The sequence below is a fragment of the Hemiscyllium ocellatum genome, chromosome 47, assembly GCF_020745735.1.
Source record: "Hemiscyllium ocellatum isolate sHemOce1 chromosome 47, sHemOce1.pat.X.cur, whole genome shotgun sequence".
Lineage (NCBI taxonomy): Eukaryota > Metazoa > Chordata > Chondrichthyes > Orectolobiformes > Hemiscylliidae > Hemiscyllium > Hemiscyllium ocellatum.
In genome coordinates this window covers 21,967,216-21,987,789 of record NC_083447.1, presented here as the reverse complement: position 1 = coordinate 21,987,789, position 20,574 = coordinate 21,967,216, and the positions used below count along the sequence as shown (strand labels likewise).

General features: G+C 44.6%; 1 protein-coding gene across 1 annotated transcript in view; it reads left to right on the top strand.

Moving 5' to 3' along the window:
• Window positions 1-9,152: 9,152 nt before the first annotated feature.
• bloc1s3 (biogenesis of lysosomal organelles complex-1, subunit 3) overlaps window positions 9,153-20,574 on the top strand; it is a 28,109-nt gene continuing 16,687 nt past the window's right edge. Inside the window, exon 1 of the mRNA XM_060856100.1 lies at window positions 9,153-9,287. The gene's annotated coding sequence lies outside the window, so the exon portion shown is untranslated. The remainder of the gene's footprint in view (window positions 9,288-20,574) is intronic.

Genomic DNA, 20,574 nt, shown 5'->3' with positions numbered 1-20,574 from the left:
ATCACATTTGAAATATTGTCTACAGTTCTGGTTGCCACATTACAAGAAGGATGTGGAGGCTTTGAAAAGGGTGCAGAAACAGTTTACCAGGATATTGCCTGGTTTGGCCATGAGGAGAAAGTGGACAAACTGGTTTGTTTTCACCTGAACAACAAAGGATGAGGGCGGTCTAATTGAAGTTTACAAAATTATGACATGTATGGACAAAGTCTTTTTCCCAGGGTGGAACTGTCAGTTACTAGGGACATAGGTTTAAGGTAAAGGGGTGTATGTTTAAAGGAGATGTGAAAGACGGATGTCTTATGCAGTGTGGTAAGGCACAGAATGGCCTGCAGAGGAGGTGGTGGAGGCAGATACAATAACAATGTCTAAGAGGTGTCTTGACAGAGATATGAATAGGCAGAGAATAGAGGGAAACAGACAGCTTAGAGGCAAAAGATTTTTACTTTAGAAGGCATCACATGTCAGCATAATCTTGGTGGGCTGCAGGGCCTGTTCCTGTGTTGTACTGTACTTTGTTCTTTGTATCAATGCATCATCTAACCTACTAAGGATACTATACCACTACTGTACCATAAGACCAAAAGATCTAAGCGTAGAAGTAAGCCATTCAGCTCATTATATATGCTGTGCCATTGAATTAGGTCATAGCTGGTCTGATAATGCATAAGTCCACATTCCTGCCCTTATGACTAGAAATCTGTTTATCTCAGCCATGAGTATACTTAATCATCCAGTCTCCACAGCCTTATTTAGGAACGAATGCCATAGATTCATTACACCCTGAGAGAAAAGAAGTCCTCCTCAATCTCTGTTTTTATTGACTGACCCCATACTTGATCTGGTTCGCTGTTATTCAATCTGGTCCTAGACCCAAGGGAAACAATCTCTCTGCATCAACCCTGTCAAGTCAGATACAAATCCGGTATGTTTCAATAATAGGTTATAGTCCAACAGGTTTACTTGGAAGCACTAGCTTTTGGAGTGCTGCTCCTTCATCAATCACTTGATGAAGGGGCAGTTCCGAAAGCTAGTGCTTCCAAGTAATCCAATTGGACTATAACCTGGTGTTGTATGATTTTTAATTTTGTACACCCCAGTCCAACACCGGCATCTCCAAAACATGTTTCAATAAAGTTTCTGCTTCTCATTCTTCTAAACTATGTGCATACAAGCCCAACTGATGGAACCTATCCTCAAAAAAAAAGAACTTTTACTGTATTGCATCCAGTGTTAGAATATCATTCTTTAGGTAAGGAGACCAAAACTGTTCAAAATTTCCAGCTGCAGTCTGACTGGAAGGTTCTGTTGAAGCTTTAACAGGATCTCTCTATATTCATACTCCTTTCCCTTTGAAAGAAAAGCCAACAATCCATCTGCCTTTCCTATTATCTACTGAATTTGGATGCTAGCTTTTTAATATTCATGCATATTCTCCTCCTCTGCTGCAGCTTTCTACTATATTTCTCCATTTAAATAATATTCATCTCTTCTGCTTTGTATTAATCAGCCAAAATACATAACTGCATATTTTCTGATATTGTATTTCATCCGTCAAGTTTTGCCCACTCACTTGATTTCTCTTTACACCTCTGCAGATTTCCTCACAACTTGTCTTCCTACCTATTTTTGTGTAATCCACAAAGATAAATATCACAGGACACCGGGTTATAGTCCAACAGGTTTTTTTTGAAAAGAATAAATCAGACACAGAACTTAGAGTAAAAGATCAAAAGGTCACACATCTCATGCAAATATATTGAACAACTGAGACAGCTGTTAAATCTTTAACCAGTCAGAATGGAGGTGCAGGTTTTGAGTGATTAATATGTAAATCCCTGCCTCAAAATAACTTAGGTTTACCAGAATAAAGGTGACGCCTTAGTTTAGAAAATGCTTTTCAACTGTGAGGCCATGTTTCGAGTCTTTTTGTATCTCATCATGGAGCCAGAATGGTTTTATTTCCAAAGTAAGACTTTATAAAAAGCCACATTGACTGACTGACAACAGATTGTGTGTTTTTGAATAAAATGGAATGCACCTGCAAATTTAAATCTGCAAATGCAATTTCAAGTACCATGGCTGGGGAAAGACCACTGTGTAACATTTGCCTGCCTAAGAAGAACAGGGGGCCCATGTCGTCATTTGGGCTCTGCTGGCACCTTAGTCAAAATATCATCATACCAACCTGTAAATAGGAATGACTACTCTGTTTCGGTATGCAAAGAAATGGAATGTTTACTTATGTACAACATGTCCAGGTGTATAGATCAAAGTATTTATGAATAAAGTATATTTTTGAAATTAAAAAATTAAGGTACCATGGCTTGGCTGGTGGTGAGAAGGGCTCTGCCTGTGAGATCCATTATGCACGCTCGGACTCTCAGCAGCACCGCACGCTGCCCTCGAAGCGGCTGCTGCGGGGGGACGAGACTGTCACACACCTCCTTCTGGAATGTGCCTACGCAGAAGAAGTCTGGAGAGGAATGCAGTGGTGTTTGTCGAGGTTCGTCCTGAGCAGCGCCGTGACGTGGGACTCTGTGCTCCACGGCCTGTTCCCCGGGACAGTCACCAAGACAAACATCAACTGTGCCTGAAGGATTATCAACTCGGTAAAGGACGCTCTCTGGGCGGTCCGAAACCTGTTGATCATCCAGCTGAAGGAGTTGACCCCAACTGAGTGTTGCAGACTGGCACATTCCAAGGTCCAGGACCACATGTTGAGGGACGTGCTGAGGCTCGGGGCAGCTGCCGCCATGGCGCGGTGGGGAAAGACAACCGTGTAACGTCTGCCTGCCTAAAGAAGAACAGAGGGCCCATGCAGTCATTTGGGCTCTGCTGACGCCTCAGCTAAAAATATAATCGTACTGACCTGTAAATAGGAATGATTACTCTGTTTCGGTATGCAAAGAAATGGAATATTTACATATGTATGGCATGTCCAACTGTACAGACCATCAAATTATTTTATGAATAAAGTATATTTTTGAAATTAAAAAAAAATTTCAGGTACCATGGCTTGGATGGTGGTGAGAAGGGCTCTGCCGCACACTGCCCTCGAAGCGGCTTCGATGGGGGGGAGGGACAAGACTGTCACACACCTCCTTCTGGAATGTGCCTACGCAGAAGAAGTCTGGAGAGGAATGCAGTGATGTTTGTCGAGGTTCGTCCCAAGCAGCACTGTGACGCGGGACTCTGTGCTCTACGGTCTGTTCCCCTGGGTGGTCCAAAAACTGTTGATCTTCCAGCTGAAGTAGTTGACACTGATTGAGTGTTGCAGACTGGCACATTCCAAGGTCCAGGACTATGTGTTGAGGGACGTGCTGAAGCTTAGGGCAGCTGCCGCCAAGGCGTGGTGGGGAAAGACCACCGTGTAACACCTACCTGCTTAAGAAGAACAGGGGGTTCACGCAGTTATTTGGGCTCTGCTGACGACTCAGCTAAATATGTGGACATATGATTGATAAACGTACAGACCTGTATATAAAAATGATAAATTCTGATCTCTGTATGTAAATGTTTACATATGTATGGCATGACCAACTGTATAGACCATCAAATTATTTTGTGAATAAAGTAAATTTTTGAATTTAAAAAAAATTTCAGGTACCATGAGTGAATCCATGAGGAAAGGCATCATCACACTCATCTACAAGCGGAAGGGGGAAAGGGAGGAAATCAGAAATTGGAGACCAATTTCACTATTGAATGCCGATTACAAAATCTTGGCAAAGGTCATCACCAACCAGGTCAGGTCTGTTCTGGGACCGGTGATCCACCCTGACCAAACCTGTGCTGTACCAGGCAGGAAGATCGCTGAGAGTTTTGCACTCCTCAGGGATACGATCGCCTATGTGCAGGACAGGGGGTTGGACACCTGCCTCATCAGCCTGGACCAGGAGAAAGTCTTTGACAGGATATCACATGCATATATGAGAGATGTTCTCTCCAAAGTAGGCTTTGGGGAGGGAATCTTCAGTTGGATCAGACTGCTCTACACCAATATTGTCAGTGCAGTCTCCATCAATGGGTGGGAATCAGATAGTTTCACAGTCAGATCTGGAGTCAGGCAGGGCTGACCTCTCTCTCCTGCCTTGTTTGTGGCTGCATAGAGCCATTTGCTGAGTCCATCAGGAAGGATGCGAGCCTGAGAAGAGTAACTATTCCTGGCAGCAGGGGCCTGCAGGTTAAGGCCTTCCTGTACATGGATGATGTCGCTGTTTTCTGCTCGGATCCGCTGTCCATGCACAGACGCTTGTACATATGTGACCAGTTCGAACGGGCTTCGGGGACCAAGGTCAACTGAGGCAAGAGCGAGGCCATGCTCTTCGGGAACTAGACTGACCAATCCTCCATCCCCTTCATGTCAGGACTGACCACCTGAAGGTGCTGGGTATCTGGTTCGGAGGGGCAGGAACAAGCGCCAAGTCTTGGGGTGAGCGTATCAAGAAAGTGAGGCAGAAACTGGGCAGATGGAAGCTCTCCATCACGGATAAAAACCTGGTCATCAGGTGTGAGGCTCTGTCATTGCTGTTATACGTGGCATAGGTCTGGCCTATCACCCGGGCCATCTTCCATTTTATATGGAGATCAAAGATGGCCAGGGTCCGAAAGGACTTGATGCACAAAGCTCTGGGCAGCGGAGGAAAAAACACACCCAATGTCACCCTCACCCTGACAGCCACCTTTGTGTGTGGCTGCATCAAGCTGTGCGTGGATCCCCAGTACGCAAACATCAAGTGTCACTAAGTACTGAGGTTCTACCTGTCCCCGGTGTTGCAAACGATGGGCCTGGCCTCGCTGCCGTGGAATACTCCAAGTAGTTGGACCATTCCGTATCACCTGTCCTTCGTAGAGAAGTTTATGAAGAAAAACACCTTTGATCACAAGTCCATTAGGAAGTGGTCAGCACGTAGTGTCCTTGAGACCCTTCGGGAAAAGGAGAGGGCGTATCCTGTCAAGTGGTTCCCTGAGCAGACAGTCAAAGTCTTTTGGCAGAATGCCTCATCGCCAGAACTTTCCAACAAGCACCAAGACATGGCTTGGCTGGTGGTGAGAAGGGCTCTGCCTGTGAGTTCCTTTATGCACGCCCGGACTCTCTGCCACACTGCACGCTGCCCTAGAAGTGGCTGCGGAGGGGACGAGACTGTCACACACCTCCTTCTGGAATGTGCCTATGCAGAGGAAATCCGGAGATGAATGCAGTGGTGTTTGTCGAGGTTCGTCCCAAGCAGCTCTGTGACACGGGTCTCCGTGCTCTACGGTCTGTTCCCCAGGACGCACACCGAGATGAATATCAACTGTGCCTGGAGGATCATCAACTCTGTCAAAGACGCTCTTTGGTCTATCCAAAACCTGTTGATCTTCCAGATGAAGGAGTTGACCCCAACTGAGTGTTGCAGACTGGCACATTCCAAGATCCAGGACTACGTGTTGAGGGATGCGCTGAAGCTCAGGGCAGCTGCCGCCAAGGCGCGGTGGGGAAAGACCATTGTGTACATAGAACATAGAAGGATACAGCGCAGTACAGGCCCTTCGGCCCTCGATGTTGCGCTGACCGAATCCTACCTAACCTATACTAGCCCAATAACTTCCAAATGCCTATCCAATGCCCGCTTAAATGACCATAAAGAAGGAGAGTTCACCACTGATACGGGCAGGGCATTCCATGAACTCACAACCCGCTGTGTGAAGAATCTACCCCTAACATCTGTCCTATACCTACCACCCCTTAATTTAAAGCTATGTCCCCTAGTAACACCTGACTCCATTAGCGGTAAAAGGATCTTAGTATCTACCCTATCTAAACCCCTAATCATCTTATACACTTCTATCAGATCTCCCCTAAACCTTCTCTTCTCCAATGAGAACAGCCCCAAGTGCCTCAGCCTTTCCTCATAAGATTTTCCTACCATTCCAGGCAACATCCTGGTAAACCTCCTCTGCACTCGTTCTAAAGCTTCCACATCCTTCCTATAGTATGGCGACCAGAACTGCACACAATACTCCAGATGAGGCCTCACCAGAGTCTTATACAACTGCAACATGACCTCAGGACTCCGGAACTCAATTCCTCTGCCAATAAAGCCCAGTACACCATATGCCTTCCTCACAGCACTATTTACCTGGGTGGCAACTTTCAGAGATCTGTGTACATGGACACCAAGATCCCTCTGCTCATCCACACTACCAAGTAGCCTACCATTAGCCCAGTAATCCATCATCTTGTTATTCCTACCAAAGTGAACGACTTCGCACTTAGCTACATTGAATTCCATTTGCCACATTTCCACCCAGCTTTGCAACTTATCTATATCCCGCTGTAACCTACCACTTCCTTCCTCACTATCCACAACTCCACCGACTTTTGTATCATCCGCAAACTTGCTTACCCAGCTTTCAAGTCCCTCCTCTAGATCATTTATAAAGATAACAAAAAGCAATGGTCCCAAAACAGATCCTTGTGGTACACCGCTAGTAACTGCGCTCCAAGATGAACATAATCCATCAACTACTACCCTCTGTCTCCTTCCAGCCAGCCAATTCCTAATCCAAACCTCTAATGTATCCTCAATGCCATACCTCCGAAGTTTTAGCATTAGCCTACCATGGGGAACCTTATCGAACGCCTTACTAAAATCCATATACACAACATCTACTGCTTTACCCTCATCCACTTCCTTAGTCACCTTCTCAAAGAACTCAATAAGGTTTGTGAGGCACGACCTGCCCTTCACAAAACCATGCTGGCTATCCCTGATCACGTTATTCCTACCCAGATGTTCATAAATCTTATCCCTTACCATTCTCTCTAAGACTTTGCCCACCACTGAAGTCAGACTCACTGGCCTATAGTTACTAGGGCTATCCCTACTCCCTTTCTTGAACAATGGGACCACATTCGCCATCCTCCAGTCCTCTGGTACTATTCCCGTTGACAACGACGACATAAAAATCCAGGCCAATGGCTCTGCTATCTCCTTCCTAGCTTCCCATAGGATCCTGGGGTAAATGCCATCAGGCCCAGGAGACTTATCTATATTCATCCTTTCCAATATTCCCAAAACCTCTTCCCTGCATATTTCCAGGGCATCCATTCTAATTATTTGTGATTCCATATTCACATCAGCAACAGTGTCCTGTTCCTGAGTGAATACTGATGTAACATCTGTCTGCCAAAGAACAAGGGGCCCACACAATAAGTTGGTTCCGCTGACACCTCAGCTAAATATATGGAGGGTCAATTTACAGACTTGTATATATATGAATAATTACTCGATCTCTATGCAAAGAAATGGAATGTTTATGTATGTATGGCATGACCAATTGTACAGATCATCAAAATATTTTTATGAATAAAGTATATTTTTGAAATTAAAAAAATTCATCCCATTTGCATGTGCATGTGAGAGAAAGAGAGATTAAAGACTAAATAGCCATCTAGGTTTGATCAATACATTTGCATAAGTTGTATGATCCCTTGATCTTTTACTACAAATTCGGGGTTCAATATATTGTCTCCCACTAGCTGCCTGAGGAATTATCGGGGTCTCCAAAAGCTTGCATTTTGAAATAAACCTGTTGGAGAATAAGCCGATGTCATGTGATTTTTGACTTTGTCCACCCAAGTCCAACACCAGCACCTCCACATCATATCCACAAAGGTGGCAATGATCCTCTTCAAAATCATTAATATATGTACCACCTTTGGTCACACTGGTGCAAAAGTGGCAATAATACTTTCTTGATCCTCTTCCAAATCATGAATATATGTAGAATATTTGTTCTGCGTAATTGTACTGCTGTAGCCTGAGCGCAGGGTGACAGTGTGGACTTCATCTGAATTTCAAATTTGTGGCGCCTGATTAGAATCAGTCTAAACATTATGGCACAGACAGAGAACACAGGGGGCTAACACCTTCAACCTATTGTCTGGCTAACACCAATTATAGAGTCATAGAGATGTACAGCATGCAAACAGACCCTTTGGTCCAACCCATCCATGCCAACCAGCTATCCCAAACCAATCTAGTCCCACCTGCCAGCACTCGGCCCATATCCCTCCAAACTCTTCCTATTCATATACCCATCCAAATGCCTCTTAAATGTTGCAATTGTACCAGCCTCCACCATTTCCTCTGGCAACTCATTCCATACACGTACCACCCTCCGTGTGAAAACGTTGCCCCTTAGGTTTCTTTTATAACTTTTCCCTCTCACCCTAAACCTATGCCCTCTAGTTCTGGACTCCCCAACCCCAGGGAAAAGACTTTGCCTATTTACCCTATCCATGCCCCTCATCATTTTGTAAGCCTCTATAAGGTCACCCCTCAGCCTCTGACAGTTAACCTAAGAATGTAACTTTTAAAAAAAAGTTTTGTGACTTACACATGAAAGAAGTGGTATTTGGTATATATTTGGTACATACTATGGTATTCGAACAGATGAAAGACTCAACAAACAATCAAGGTATTTTTCAATATATAATTTCTGTTACATCACACTGTAAACTTTTGCTATAAATTCTATGTCTTCCAATTGTGTCCTCTACAACCACTGATGAAGGAGCAGTGATCTGAAAGTTAACATTGTACACCCCAGTCCAACACTGGCATCTCCAAATCATGCCTATATAGCGTGGTAACACCGATTTGCAGATTAAATCCACTGTCATTGGGTAAAAATTCTGGAACTCCACCATCCCTCTCCCAATGCCATTGTGGTTCAACATTTAGCACAAGACTGCAGTGGTTCAAGAAGGCAACCTAGCACCACGTCAGAATGGTAACTACGGACGGGCAATATATGCTCTCCAAGGGATGAGTGATGAGGGAGCATGCTTCTAAGGTGAAAGGTTTAGATGGAAAACATGTTTTCATCCTAGGATGGTGGAAATGTGGAATGCACTGCCTGGGAGAGTAGCTGAGATAGGAATGGTTACAACCTTAAAAGAGTTAAAAGTCACACCACACCAGGTTATGGTCCAACAGGTTTATTTGGGAGCTCCGTTCCGAAAACTAGTGCTTCCAAATAAACCTGTTGAGACTAAACCTAATGTTGAGTGATGGCCAATGTAACGAGCCCTCCCTAAGCTGCATTGAACCTCCCAGTTGCTAGAGGGCGCTGCCCGTCGCTATCACGTGATCAGACTCGGCCGTACATTGTTTTGCCGTTGGAGGTGAAGTGTGGTTGTCTTATAAGCGGACATCATTTCGAGTGTGTGTCAGATTGTGGTGACGGTCGGGGAGATTTTCTACGCACAAGTGCGGCAGCGTTGACCCGTGATTGTGAGTGTGTAATTATTTAGGCCTATACTGGCTTTCTGTGGCGGAGATTCCGTTGTGCTGCCTTTGGAACCGATTTCCGGCTCGTGCTGCTGGGAAGGCGTCCAGCGGTGATTGGACAGTGGTACTACAATTGACAGCTAGGCAGACCAATAGGGTCAAGTGAAGGTCAGCTGTCTGGGCGGACTGGCTGTGGGTATTGTGACGGTATTGCGGAGGAAAGCTGGAGGCCATTCAGTCCGTCCACTCTGCCATCTTATTCATCAGAATGGCTGCCAATGAAGGGTTCATTCTGCTGTTTACTCGCGGTCTACCTCGTGTTCCCAGAGTGTGCCAGTTTTAGTAGTGGAGGGAGACTAGTTCTTCAAAGAGTCAATCTAGAAGCAAAGATCCTTCCTTCCTCTTTTGAATGATTGTGTGTGTGTGTGTGTGAATGAATGGATTGAACTCAATTTAGATCCAAAGCGTTTGAGTCAGTAAAGTACTTTTGTTGTCATTGTTCTTGGGTGATCAAGGTGAATTGAGTCATGCTTTGACCAAAGCAGGGCTGTGAGGGGTGAATAGTGCTGTAGATTGGCCTTAGGCAAAGGGCTGACCTGATATGCCAAGTGCTTACATCATTAGGATGAACTCCGATTTCTCCAGTTTCCTCATTTCCCCTCCCCCCACCTTGTCTCAGTCCCAATTCTTGGACTCAGCACCACCTTCCTGACCTGCAATCTTCTTCCTGACCTCTCTGCCCCCACCCCGGCCTATCACCCTCACCTTAACCTCCTTCCACCTATTGCATTTCCAGTGCCCCTCCCCCAAGTCCCTCCTCTCTACCTTTTATCTTAGCCTGCTTGGCACACTCTCCTCATTCCTGAAGAAGGGCTCATGCCTGAAATGTCGATTCTCTTGCTCCTTGGATGCTGCCTGACCTGCTGCGCTTTTCCAGCAGCACATTTTCAGCTCTGCTGACATCATTAGTCAAGGTCAAAAATGACACGATGCCAGGTTATAGTCAAATGGGTTAATTTGAAAAAGCTAGTTTTTAGAGGACTGCTCTGTCATCAGGTGTCCACTAACACCTCCACATCATCATCATCAGGTGACATGTCCACTGGCACCTCCACATCATCATCTCTAGTAGTATGGGAAACTGGGCAAGAATGTCAAGGTGTTGAGATACTCAGATGAGTTTATTGTAGATAACAATAATATTGCTCGGGCACAGAATTATCCAGACTAAGTGTAAGATCATAAGATATTGGAGCAGAATTAGGCCATTCGGCCCATCAAGTCTGATCCACCATTCGATCATGGCTGATCTGTTTCTCTAAACCCATTCTCCTGTCTTCTCCGATCACCCTTCATCCACTTTATTAACCAAGAAACTAATAATCTCTGTCTTAAATATGCTCAATGACTTTGCCTCCACAGCTCTCTACTGCAATAAGTTCCACAGATTAACCACCCTCTGGCTGCAGAAATTACTCATCATCATAATTTTAAAGGGTCATCCCTTCATTCTGAGACTCCTAATGGCAACGCCTCCTTTATGATCATTCCAGGCCTCTTAGTATTCTGTAAGTTTCAACCAGATTCCGCCCTCATCCTTCTAAACTCCACTGAGTACAGACCCAGGATCATCAACTATTCCTCCTATGACTAGCCCATTGTCCCCAGGATCACACTTGTAAATCTCTCCTGGACCTCATTCCATTGCCAGCATATTCTTCCTTAGGTAGGGGGCCCAAAACTGCTCTCAGTATTCGAAATGCAGTCTGACTAGTGCCTTGTCCAGCCTTAAAAATCACACAAGACCAAGTTATAGTCCAACAGGTTTGTTTGAAAGAACTAGCTTTCGGAACACTGCTCCTTCATCAGGTAGCTGTGGAGCAAGATCATCAGACACACAATTTATAAATTCTGTTTCTTATGATCCTGCTGCACAGCTACCTGATGAAGGACAGGTGCTCTGAAAGCTATTACTTCCAAATAAACCTGGTGGACTATAACCTGGTGTTGTGACTTTTAACTTTGTCCACCCCAGTCCAGCACCAGCACCTCCACATCAAGTATGTCTCTATTCTTGTATTTTCTCAATCTTGAAATTGATGCTAGCATTATGTTCCCTGGCCTAACTCTGAACTGAACCTGCACATTAACCTTTAAGAGAATCCTGAATTAGGACTCGCGAAAAAGTGGAGAGGGGAGACCAGCAAGATAATGAGGAAAGGGATCAGTCTGAGACTTGTACAGTTGGCGAAAGGAGCAAGTCAAACAGGCAGGAACAAAGCAGAGAACGAGGTAGGACTGATAAATTAAACTGCGCTTATTTCAATACAAGAGGGCTACCGATAAGGCAGATAAACTCTGCATGGTTGGAAACATGGGACTGGTGTTAAAGTACCTATTGGAGATGGTTCAGGGAAACCCTCATGGACTCTACCTGTAAGCCTCTCCTGGTTCGTCCCAGCAATCGTACTCTGTGGTCGTGTGGAATTGAAAACTCTTACAGACAGTTTAGTTTAAATTATTACCTTTATTTACCAATGGCATCAATGTTACAATGTTACATAGATACAAAGGAGCAGACTTGAGCTAAGGTTTTAAAACCATGAGCAGAGTAGTGCTGCCAGCTCTTACCCCTAAGAGCTCTCTCAGGCTACTGTCCTTATTGCTGCAAACAAACTGTTTTTATACAGAAATTGATACTGAGAATACAAATACACCACATGTCCTTAATCAGATAAGCAGCAACAAAATGGCAAAAGTTGGTAGAGGGAAAGAAGCTAATTGACAGGTCTGAGTATGTTTGACTAATTAAGTAAGTACATCAAAGTGGGAAATTCTGATCAAGCCAGGCCCAAACAGCCAATTGCCTTTAGCTGAATAAGCTCCCTTTTAACAAGAGACTAGTCTAAACTATGTGGAAAAGATCATGAGGTAACCTCGCTCAGCTAACATGCCCAGTACCGTTGTCCTACAAAATGACTTTTTTAAAAATCATCTTAAATTTAGTTTGCATTTTGGGAATCTATAACATTCCCAGAGCTCGAGCTCCACGGAACAACACACAAGCATTCAATCCATGACAAGCAAATGTTCAGTCAAATCAGTTCACAAAGAGTTAACCTTTCCACCAGCTTCTGTCCTGTTTATTTCTTTCTCTCTCTCTCTCTCTGTCTCAGCTAGTGACCCTTGACCCCTTGGGTCAGTGAATGTAATTTACAGAAGAATGTTCTGTCTGTCTGTCTCTCTCTCTCTCTCCCTCTTTCCAACTTTCTTACGATCTCCATCTCAGTCTCTTCTCCCACCGCCCTCACTGTGGTCAAGCGCTTTCCTGTTATCCTGTTTAGTTCTCCTGTGTGTAGCAGATGTGTCAAACATAAGGCTACAAACTTTCTCACTGGGATATTGCAATTACAGAGACATGGCTCAGGGATGAACAGGACAGGACAGGACAGTTCTAGGATGTAGATGCTATAGGAAGGGGGGGGAAGAGAGGAGGGAAGAGTAGCATTTTTGATTAGGATTAACACTTTGGTTGTACTTAGGGCTGTTTACATCTAGGGGCATTATTTGGGTGGAACTGAGAAATAAGAATGGGTGATCACCTTATTGGGGTTGTACTATCAACCCCCAATAGTGAGCAGGAAATTGAGGAGAAACAAATTTGTAAGGAGATCTCTGTTATCTGTAGGAATAATAGGGTGGCCATGGTAGGGGATTTTAACTTTTCCAAATAAAGATTGGGACTGCTTTAGTGTTAAGAGCTTGGATGGACAGGAGTTTGTTAAATGTGTACAAGAAAATTCAGTGTGTGGATGTACCTACTGGAAAAGATACACAACTTGACCTACTCTTAGGAAATAAGGCAGGACACAGGTGATTGAGGTGTCGGGGGAGGGAGAGCACGTGCGGACCAGGGCCCAAAATGTTATTAGTTTTAAAACAATAATGGAAAAGGATAGACCGATCTAAAAGGTTGAAGTTCTAAATTGGAGGAATGATGGTATTAGGCAAGAACATTCAAAAGTTGATTGGGAATGGATGTTTGCAGGTAAAAGGATGGTTGGAAAATACGAAGCCTTCAGAAATGAGATAATTAGAATCCAGATACAGTATCTTCCTGATGGGACGAAGGACAAGGTAGGGCGCTGTTGGGAATGCTGGATGACTACAGAAATTAAGGTATCGTTCAAGAAAAAGGGGGAAGCATATGTTAAGTATGGGCATCAGGGATCAAGTGAATCCCTAGAAGAGTATAGAGGCAGTATACTTATGAGGGAAATCAGGTGGGCATAAAGAGGACATGAAGTTGCTTTTGCAAATAGGGTTAAGGAGAATCCAAAATGATTCTACAAATACATTAAGGACAAAAGGGTAACTAGAGAGAGTATAGGGCCCTTTTAAAGATCAGCAAGCCCACCTAAGTGTGGAACCACAGAAAATGGGGGAAATCCTGAACAAAAGTTTTGTCTGTATTTACTGTTGAGGATGATATGGAAGATATACAGTGTGGGGAAATAAATAATGATATCTTGAAAAATGTCCACATTACAGGGGAGGATATGTTGGACGGCTTAAAATGCAAAAAGATGCATAAATCCCCATGACCTGACCAGGTGTACCTGGTAAGCAAGGAAGTGATTGCCGATCGCTGAGATATTTGCATCATCGATAGCCATGGGTGAGGTGCCGGATGACAAGAGATTGGCTAATGTGGTGCCCCTAATTAAGAAAGGTGGTAAGGAAAAGCCAGGGAACTGTAAACTGGTGAGCCTGGCATCAGTGGTGGGCAAGTTGTTGGAATCCTGACGGACAGGGTTTACATGTATTTGGAAAGACAAGGACTGATTATGGACTTGGATTTAAATTTGGAACTGGTGGTGTTCCCATATATCTTGTATTTACGTGGCTGCTGCACTTCAGTTTCTGGTCAATGGTAACCCCCAGGCAATATTCTCTCTAAGCCATGTGACTGTGCAGCCGTTTTGAGATTCCACATGCATTCATTGGTTTGATTGGCGTGGCCTTCTGGTTTCGGCAGTCACTGCTTTGCTCGGACCTCGGAGGTCCGAGCACTGAGAATGTATATGATAGGGAGTATTGTACCCAGCATGTTGATAATGGTGAATTAGGTGATGGTTATGCCATCATGGAAAAGTCAAGTGGCAAAGATTATGTATTCTTTTGTTGGACATGGTCATTTTCTGTCACTTGTATGGATCAAATGTTACTTGCTACTTGATATTGTCCAGGATATTGCATTTGGACTGCTGTAGTATCTGGTGCAGAATATTGCATAAATTAACCTGCCCACATCTGATGTAATAATGGGGGAGGGTTATCATTGCTGAAGCAACTGAAGATGGTTAAGACACTTGCCCTGAGGAAGTTCCAGCTGAAATAGTTCAGGTGGGAGAGCATTTGTCTGAATATCTAAAGGTAGAGGTTCACTGCTGGATTTCAGCAATTATTGTGACTGTTCGGGCTCTTGTGCGGTAGTAGTGTCCATACCTCTGGTCTGGAGACCTTCACCCTATCCGCTGCAATTGTGTGTGTTAACATCTCTGAGCAGGTTGATTTGAAACACCTATCTTAAGAAGGTTTGACCCAGACTCGAGTCCCACCTGCTCCAGAGGTGTGTCTGAGCATTTCTGGACACATGGATTTAAAATACCTCTATGTGAGGAAGTGATGCAGTGGTAGAGGTACTGTCTCTTCCTTTGAGCCAGGAAGCTTGGGTTCAAGTCCCATCTTATCCAGAGGTTTATAATAACATTCCTGAATGGGCTGATCAGAAACTATCTACCCTGAGAACGCGGTACAGTGACAGTGTTCCTAAACATGAACCAGAAGGCCTGGGTTCAAGTTCCACCTGCTACAGAGGAGTATAACAACATCTGAGAAAGTTGATTCAAAATATTTTGCCTTCAGCCAAACTATTCCGTAAATGCCAAATCTCATCTCATCTCATCTGATCTTGGAAGCTCAACAGACTTGATTCTCATTAGTACTCAGATGAGAGATTGCCTGGGAATACCAGGCCATCCATATTGTAGTGAAGTGGTAGTGGCCAAATCTCACTTTTAGATAGACCTCTCTTACACTCTTCATTAATCCAGGGTTGATCCCTGGCTAGATGATAATGCTAAGATGAGACATGCCAGGCCACAAGGTTACTGATTGATGTTACTGATGGTCCACTGCACCTCATGGATTTTCAGCCTGGAGTTGCTAGTTTGTTTGAAGTCTATCCCATTTAGCACAGTGATGGTGCCACTCAACATGATGGAGATTATTCTTAATGTGAAGATCGGCTTTCATCTCCCTAAGGACTCTGCGGTGGTCACTCTTACCGATTATAGTCAGGAACAGATGCATCTGCAGCAGGCATATTGTGGAGGTTGGGGTCAAGTATGTTTCTCCTTACTGTTGTTTTCCTCACAGACCCATCTAGCAGCTATGTCCTTTAGGACTCAACCAGGTCAGTTAATAGCAGTACTGCAAAGCCATTGTTGAAGACTCCCATTCTGCTACCTTCAGTACGTCCTGTGAGCAGTCTTCAATATGAAGTACTGATTCATAATTGAGGGGAGGGCAATGCATGGTAATCAGCAGGAGGGTTACCCAAGGTATGTTTGATCTGATGCCTTGAGCCTTCATGGGGTCAGAACACTCCCAGAACAATTCCCTCCTGACTCTGCCACTACCTCTGCTGAGTCTGTCCTGTTCCTGCGATAGGACATATCCAGGGTGGTGATTGTGCTGAGTGAAACATTGTCTGTAAGGTATTCTGTGAGTAGCTGTGTCAGGTTCTTGCTTGACTAGTCCATGAGACAGGTTCTCCTAATTTTGGTACTAACCCCCAAATGTTATTGAGGAGGATTTTGAAGGGATGACTCGGTGTGTTTGCCGTTATTGTTTATGGTGGTTTAGTCAAAGCTTGGTGGTCTCTCCAATTTCATTTCTTTTTTGAAAGCTTCTTGTGAGTGGTTAGACAGGGCAACTCACAAGTCAGCAATGAGTCAATCATATTGCTGTGTCTGTAGGTTATATCAGGCAGGGAAGGCACCTGTCCTCTTCGGAAGGATTAAAGTGAACTAAATGAGTTTGTAAGATAATCAGTAATGGTTTCATGATCATCATTGGACTTTTAATACTAAATTTTTATTGAGTGCAAATTCAACCTTCCTCTGTGATTATTGCTGGGTTCCCAGAACATTACCTAGGATCACCAGTCCAACTATAAAGCCAGAAGTTGCCAAACCTAGAGCAAAGATTATGCCCTTATATTATTCTCTACTGAAATATTTCACTCACGGTCTGCCTCCTGTCAACACTGTCAGTGCTCAACATGCTTCTCTCTCTAAGGTCCACCTTGCCGCCCGACATACCTTGAGCGGGAGAGGTGTTTGTAAGAACACCATGCTCAAAAGACCCTCACTCCAAGCATGTCCCACTTACTCATTTAGAGATAAAATAGAATCATAGGATAGAATCCTTAGTGTGGAAACAGACTATTTGGCCCAACAAGTCCACATCGATTCTCCGAAGAGTAACCCATCCAGACCCATTCCCCTACCTATTACTCTATATTTACCCCTGACTAATGCACATAACCTACATATCCCTGAACACTATGGGCAATTTAGCATAGCCAATTCACCTAAACTGCACCTCTTTGGATTGTGGGAGGAAACTGGAACACTCGGAGGAAATCCACGCAGACACTGGGAGAACATGCAAAGTCCACACAGACACCTGAGGCTGGAATCAAACCCAGGTCCCTGGCCCTTTGAGGCAGTAGTGCTAACCACTCAGCCACTAAACCACCCATAGATCCTGAAATCTGACATGTTTTTTGCCTGAAACATTGATTTTCCTGCTTCTCAGATGCTGCCTGACCTGCTGTGCCTTTGCAGCAGCATACTCTTGACTCTAACCTCCAGCATCAGCAATACTCACTTTCGCCTAGCACATGATGCTGCAGTTTAGCAACACTAACTTTTACTTAAAGTAACATAGATGGCATAAAAAAATGTTTTATCAAAGGTGGAGTCAGCAGTAACAGAGGCTTGTCATCGTTATGAAAACCTGGGATTGCTATAATGAGGGCTATTGCACTGCCTGATTTGGCTTACCTGGAGGTCCCAAGCTGAAGTGAGCTAGCCTGCAGGACTAAAGCTATCAGCCCAAAAGACAGAAGCCACCACTGTGGCTGACCTGTTGAAAGTCAGTTTTCCCAAACTCTCCCTAACTAAAGCTGCAGATTTTCTCTCTTCCTCTGCCATTTGGGCTGTCCTACCCCCATGACCTCGCTTGCCAAGACCATGGAAACCACCTCTTTCCACATGCATACACCCTTCCCTACTAACCTTCCTGGCTGCTTCATGCAGTAACTGAGTGGCCACTGGACTGTAAATGTGCAGATGAACTGTGTGCAGAGCATCGATAAATCCCAGAAGCTGCACACACACTACAGCAGGACAAGTACTGGGACAGTCCAGGAAAATCTGTGACAATCTTTGTTCCCAGAACGGCCTGACAGAGACTTGCAAAATTATGAAAGACATGGATAGATTGGATAGGTTTTTTTTCAGGATAGAAATCTCAATTACTAGGTGAAATAGGTTTAAGGGTAAAGGGGGAATGGTTAAATGAGATGAGATGGGAAAGTTTTTTTTAACACAGAGGGATCTTCCTGAGGAAGTGGTGGATGCAGGTACAGTTACAATGTTTAAAAGGAGATTAGAGAAGTACATGAATAGGAAAGGTTTGGAGAGTTGTGGGCCTGGCGCAGGCAGGTGGGATGAGTTTAGTTTGCGATTATGCTCGGCATGGACTGGTTGGACTGAAGGGTCTGTTTCCATGCTGTATGACAAAATGACTGTATAAGATTTTTTTTTTACCAGGCAAGTCAGACTCGAGACCCTCTTGACAAATTGTACTTTATTTTGTTTTGGTTTTATCAAAGTGATTGTTTGCTGAACCATAAGTACGTAATACTGCAGCCAAAACAGGCTGTTATTGCATTAGTTCTGCTTTCCCATTTGTTGAATTGTTCATCGTCCTGTCCAATTAACCCTCCTAACAGTCTGGTTTGGAGATACCATTCATCAAGTCCCACACTACACCCTGTATGTAGCACCTCAAAAGGCTTAAGTCCCTTGGAAAGTTAAATTTTAAACTAGATCTGCCTTAGTATCTTCTTGGAGCTACAAGATACTGAAGCTTCACTGCACTGAGCTTAAATAGCAACCTCTAAGTTATTATCTGTTCTGAGACCAATTCTACCTCTTCATTGGAAAGGAACAAACTCAGTACATACCTCTCAGGAGTAATGTTCAACACAGTCATCCTGTCCCAAAGTCTTCGTGATTCCTTCGCCTCCCGTATTCCCAATTCCTTCGCCTCTGCCGTATCTGCTCCCAGGAGGACCAGTTCCACCATAGAACACACCAGATGGTTTCCTTCTTTAGAGACCGCAATTTCCCTTCCCACGTGGTTAAAGATGCCCTCCAACGCATCTCGTCCACATCCCACACCTCCGCCCTCAGACCCCACCCCTCCAACCGTAACAAGGACAGAACGTCCCTGGTGCTCACCTTCCACCCTACAAATATTCGCATAAACCAAATCATCCGCCGACATTTCCCCCACCTCCAAAAAGACCAGGGATATATTTCCCTCTCCACCCCTTTTCTGCCTTCCGCAAAGACCGTTCCCTCCGTGACTACCTGGTCAGGTTCACGCCCCCTCTACAACCCACCCTCCTGTCCTGGCACTTTCCCCTGTCACCGCAGGAACTACAAAACCTGTGCCCACACCTCCTCCCTCACCTCTATCCATGGCCCTAAAGGAGCCTTCCACATCCATCAAAGTTTTACCTGCACATCCACTAATATCATTTATTGTATCCGTTGCTCCCGATGCGGTCTCCTCTACATTGGGGAGACTGGACGCCTCCTAGCAGAGCGCTTTAGGGAACATCTCCGGGACACCCACACCAATCAACCACACCGCCCCGTGGCACAACATTTCAACTCCCCCTCCCACTCTGCCGAGGACATGGAGGTCCTGGGCCTCCTTCACCGCCGCTCCCTCACCACCAGACGCCTGAAGGAAGAATGCCTCATCTTCTGCCTCGGAACACTTCAACCCCAGGGCATCAATGTGGACTTCAACAGTTTCCTCATTTCCCCTTCCACCACCTCGCCCTAGTTCCAAACTTCCAGCTCAGCACTGTCCCCATGACTTGTCCTACCTGCCTAGCTTCTTTTCCACCTATCCACTCCACCCTCTCCTCCCTGACCTATCACCTTCATCCCCTCCCCCACTCACCCATCGTACTCTATGCTACTTTCTCCCCACCCCCACCCTCCTCTAGCTCATCTCTCCACGCTTCAGGCTCACTGCCTTTTATTCCTGATGAAGGGCTTTTGCCCGAAATGTCGATTTCGCTGCATTTTGGATGCTGCCAGAACTGCTGTGCTCTTCCAGCACCACTAATCCAGAACCTAGCTAAGTATGATCTTCAGGCAAAAAGAAAATCCACCAGTTACTGGCTGAACCCCAGGAAACCAAGCTTGCAGCAACTAACATTAAAAATTATACGTGTAAATCACACAGTTTACATCACAGAATGGACACCATCTCTCCCCTGCTCCCATGCAACAGCTGACTTGTGCACAGAAAGATCCCACAAAACTACAGTGAATTAATGCCCAGATCATCTGCTTCTTTTCTGCATCGATGCTGCCAGTGCTGCTCAATGTATTCTAATACATTCAGTTTTGTGATTTCCACCAACCACAACATTTTGCTCATGTTTCACAGGTTTAGAGCACAGAAAGAGACCATTTGGCCTATGATATCTGCACTGGTGCTCTAAATGAGTAAATTTCAACTTCTGCGCTCCCTGCCTGAAATGCTTTCTATTTTTCTTTTTCATGTAATAATCCTGTTCCTTCTTGCATTCCTGAATTGTACTTTTATCACATTCTGAGACAGCACGTCTCGATCCTGACCATCCACTGTATGAGCAAAGTTTCTCCATGTTTCACTGTTGTTTCATTTGCCCATTTCCTTAAATCTGTCGTTTCTTGTTCACAATCTTTATAGTTTTCCTGCATCTATTCTATACAGACCCTGTCATGATTTTGAGCACCTCTTAAAATGTCTCTTCTTTGGCTTCATTTCTCGAAGGAAAACAGTTTCAACTACCTTAATCTTCCTTTATACTGAACTATTCTTGTAAATCCTTTCTGCACCACCTTCAGTGGCTTCAAAATTTTCC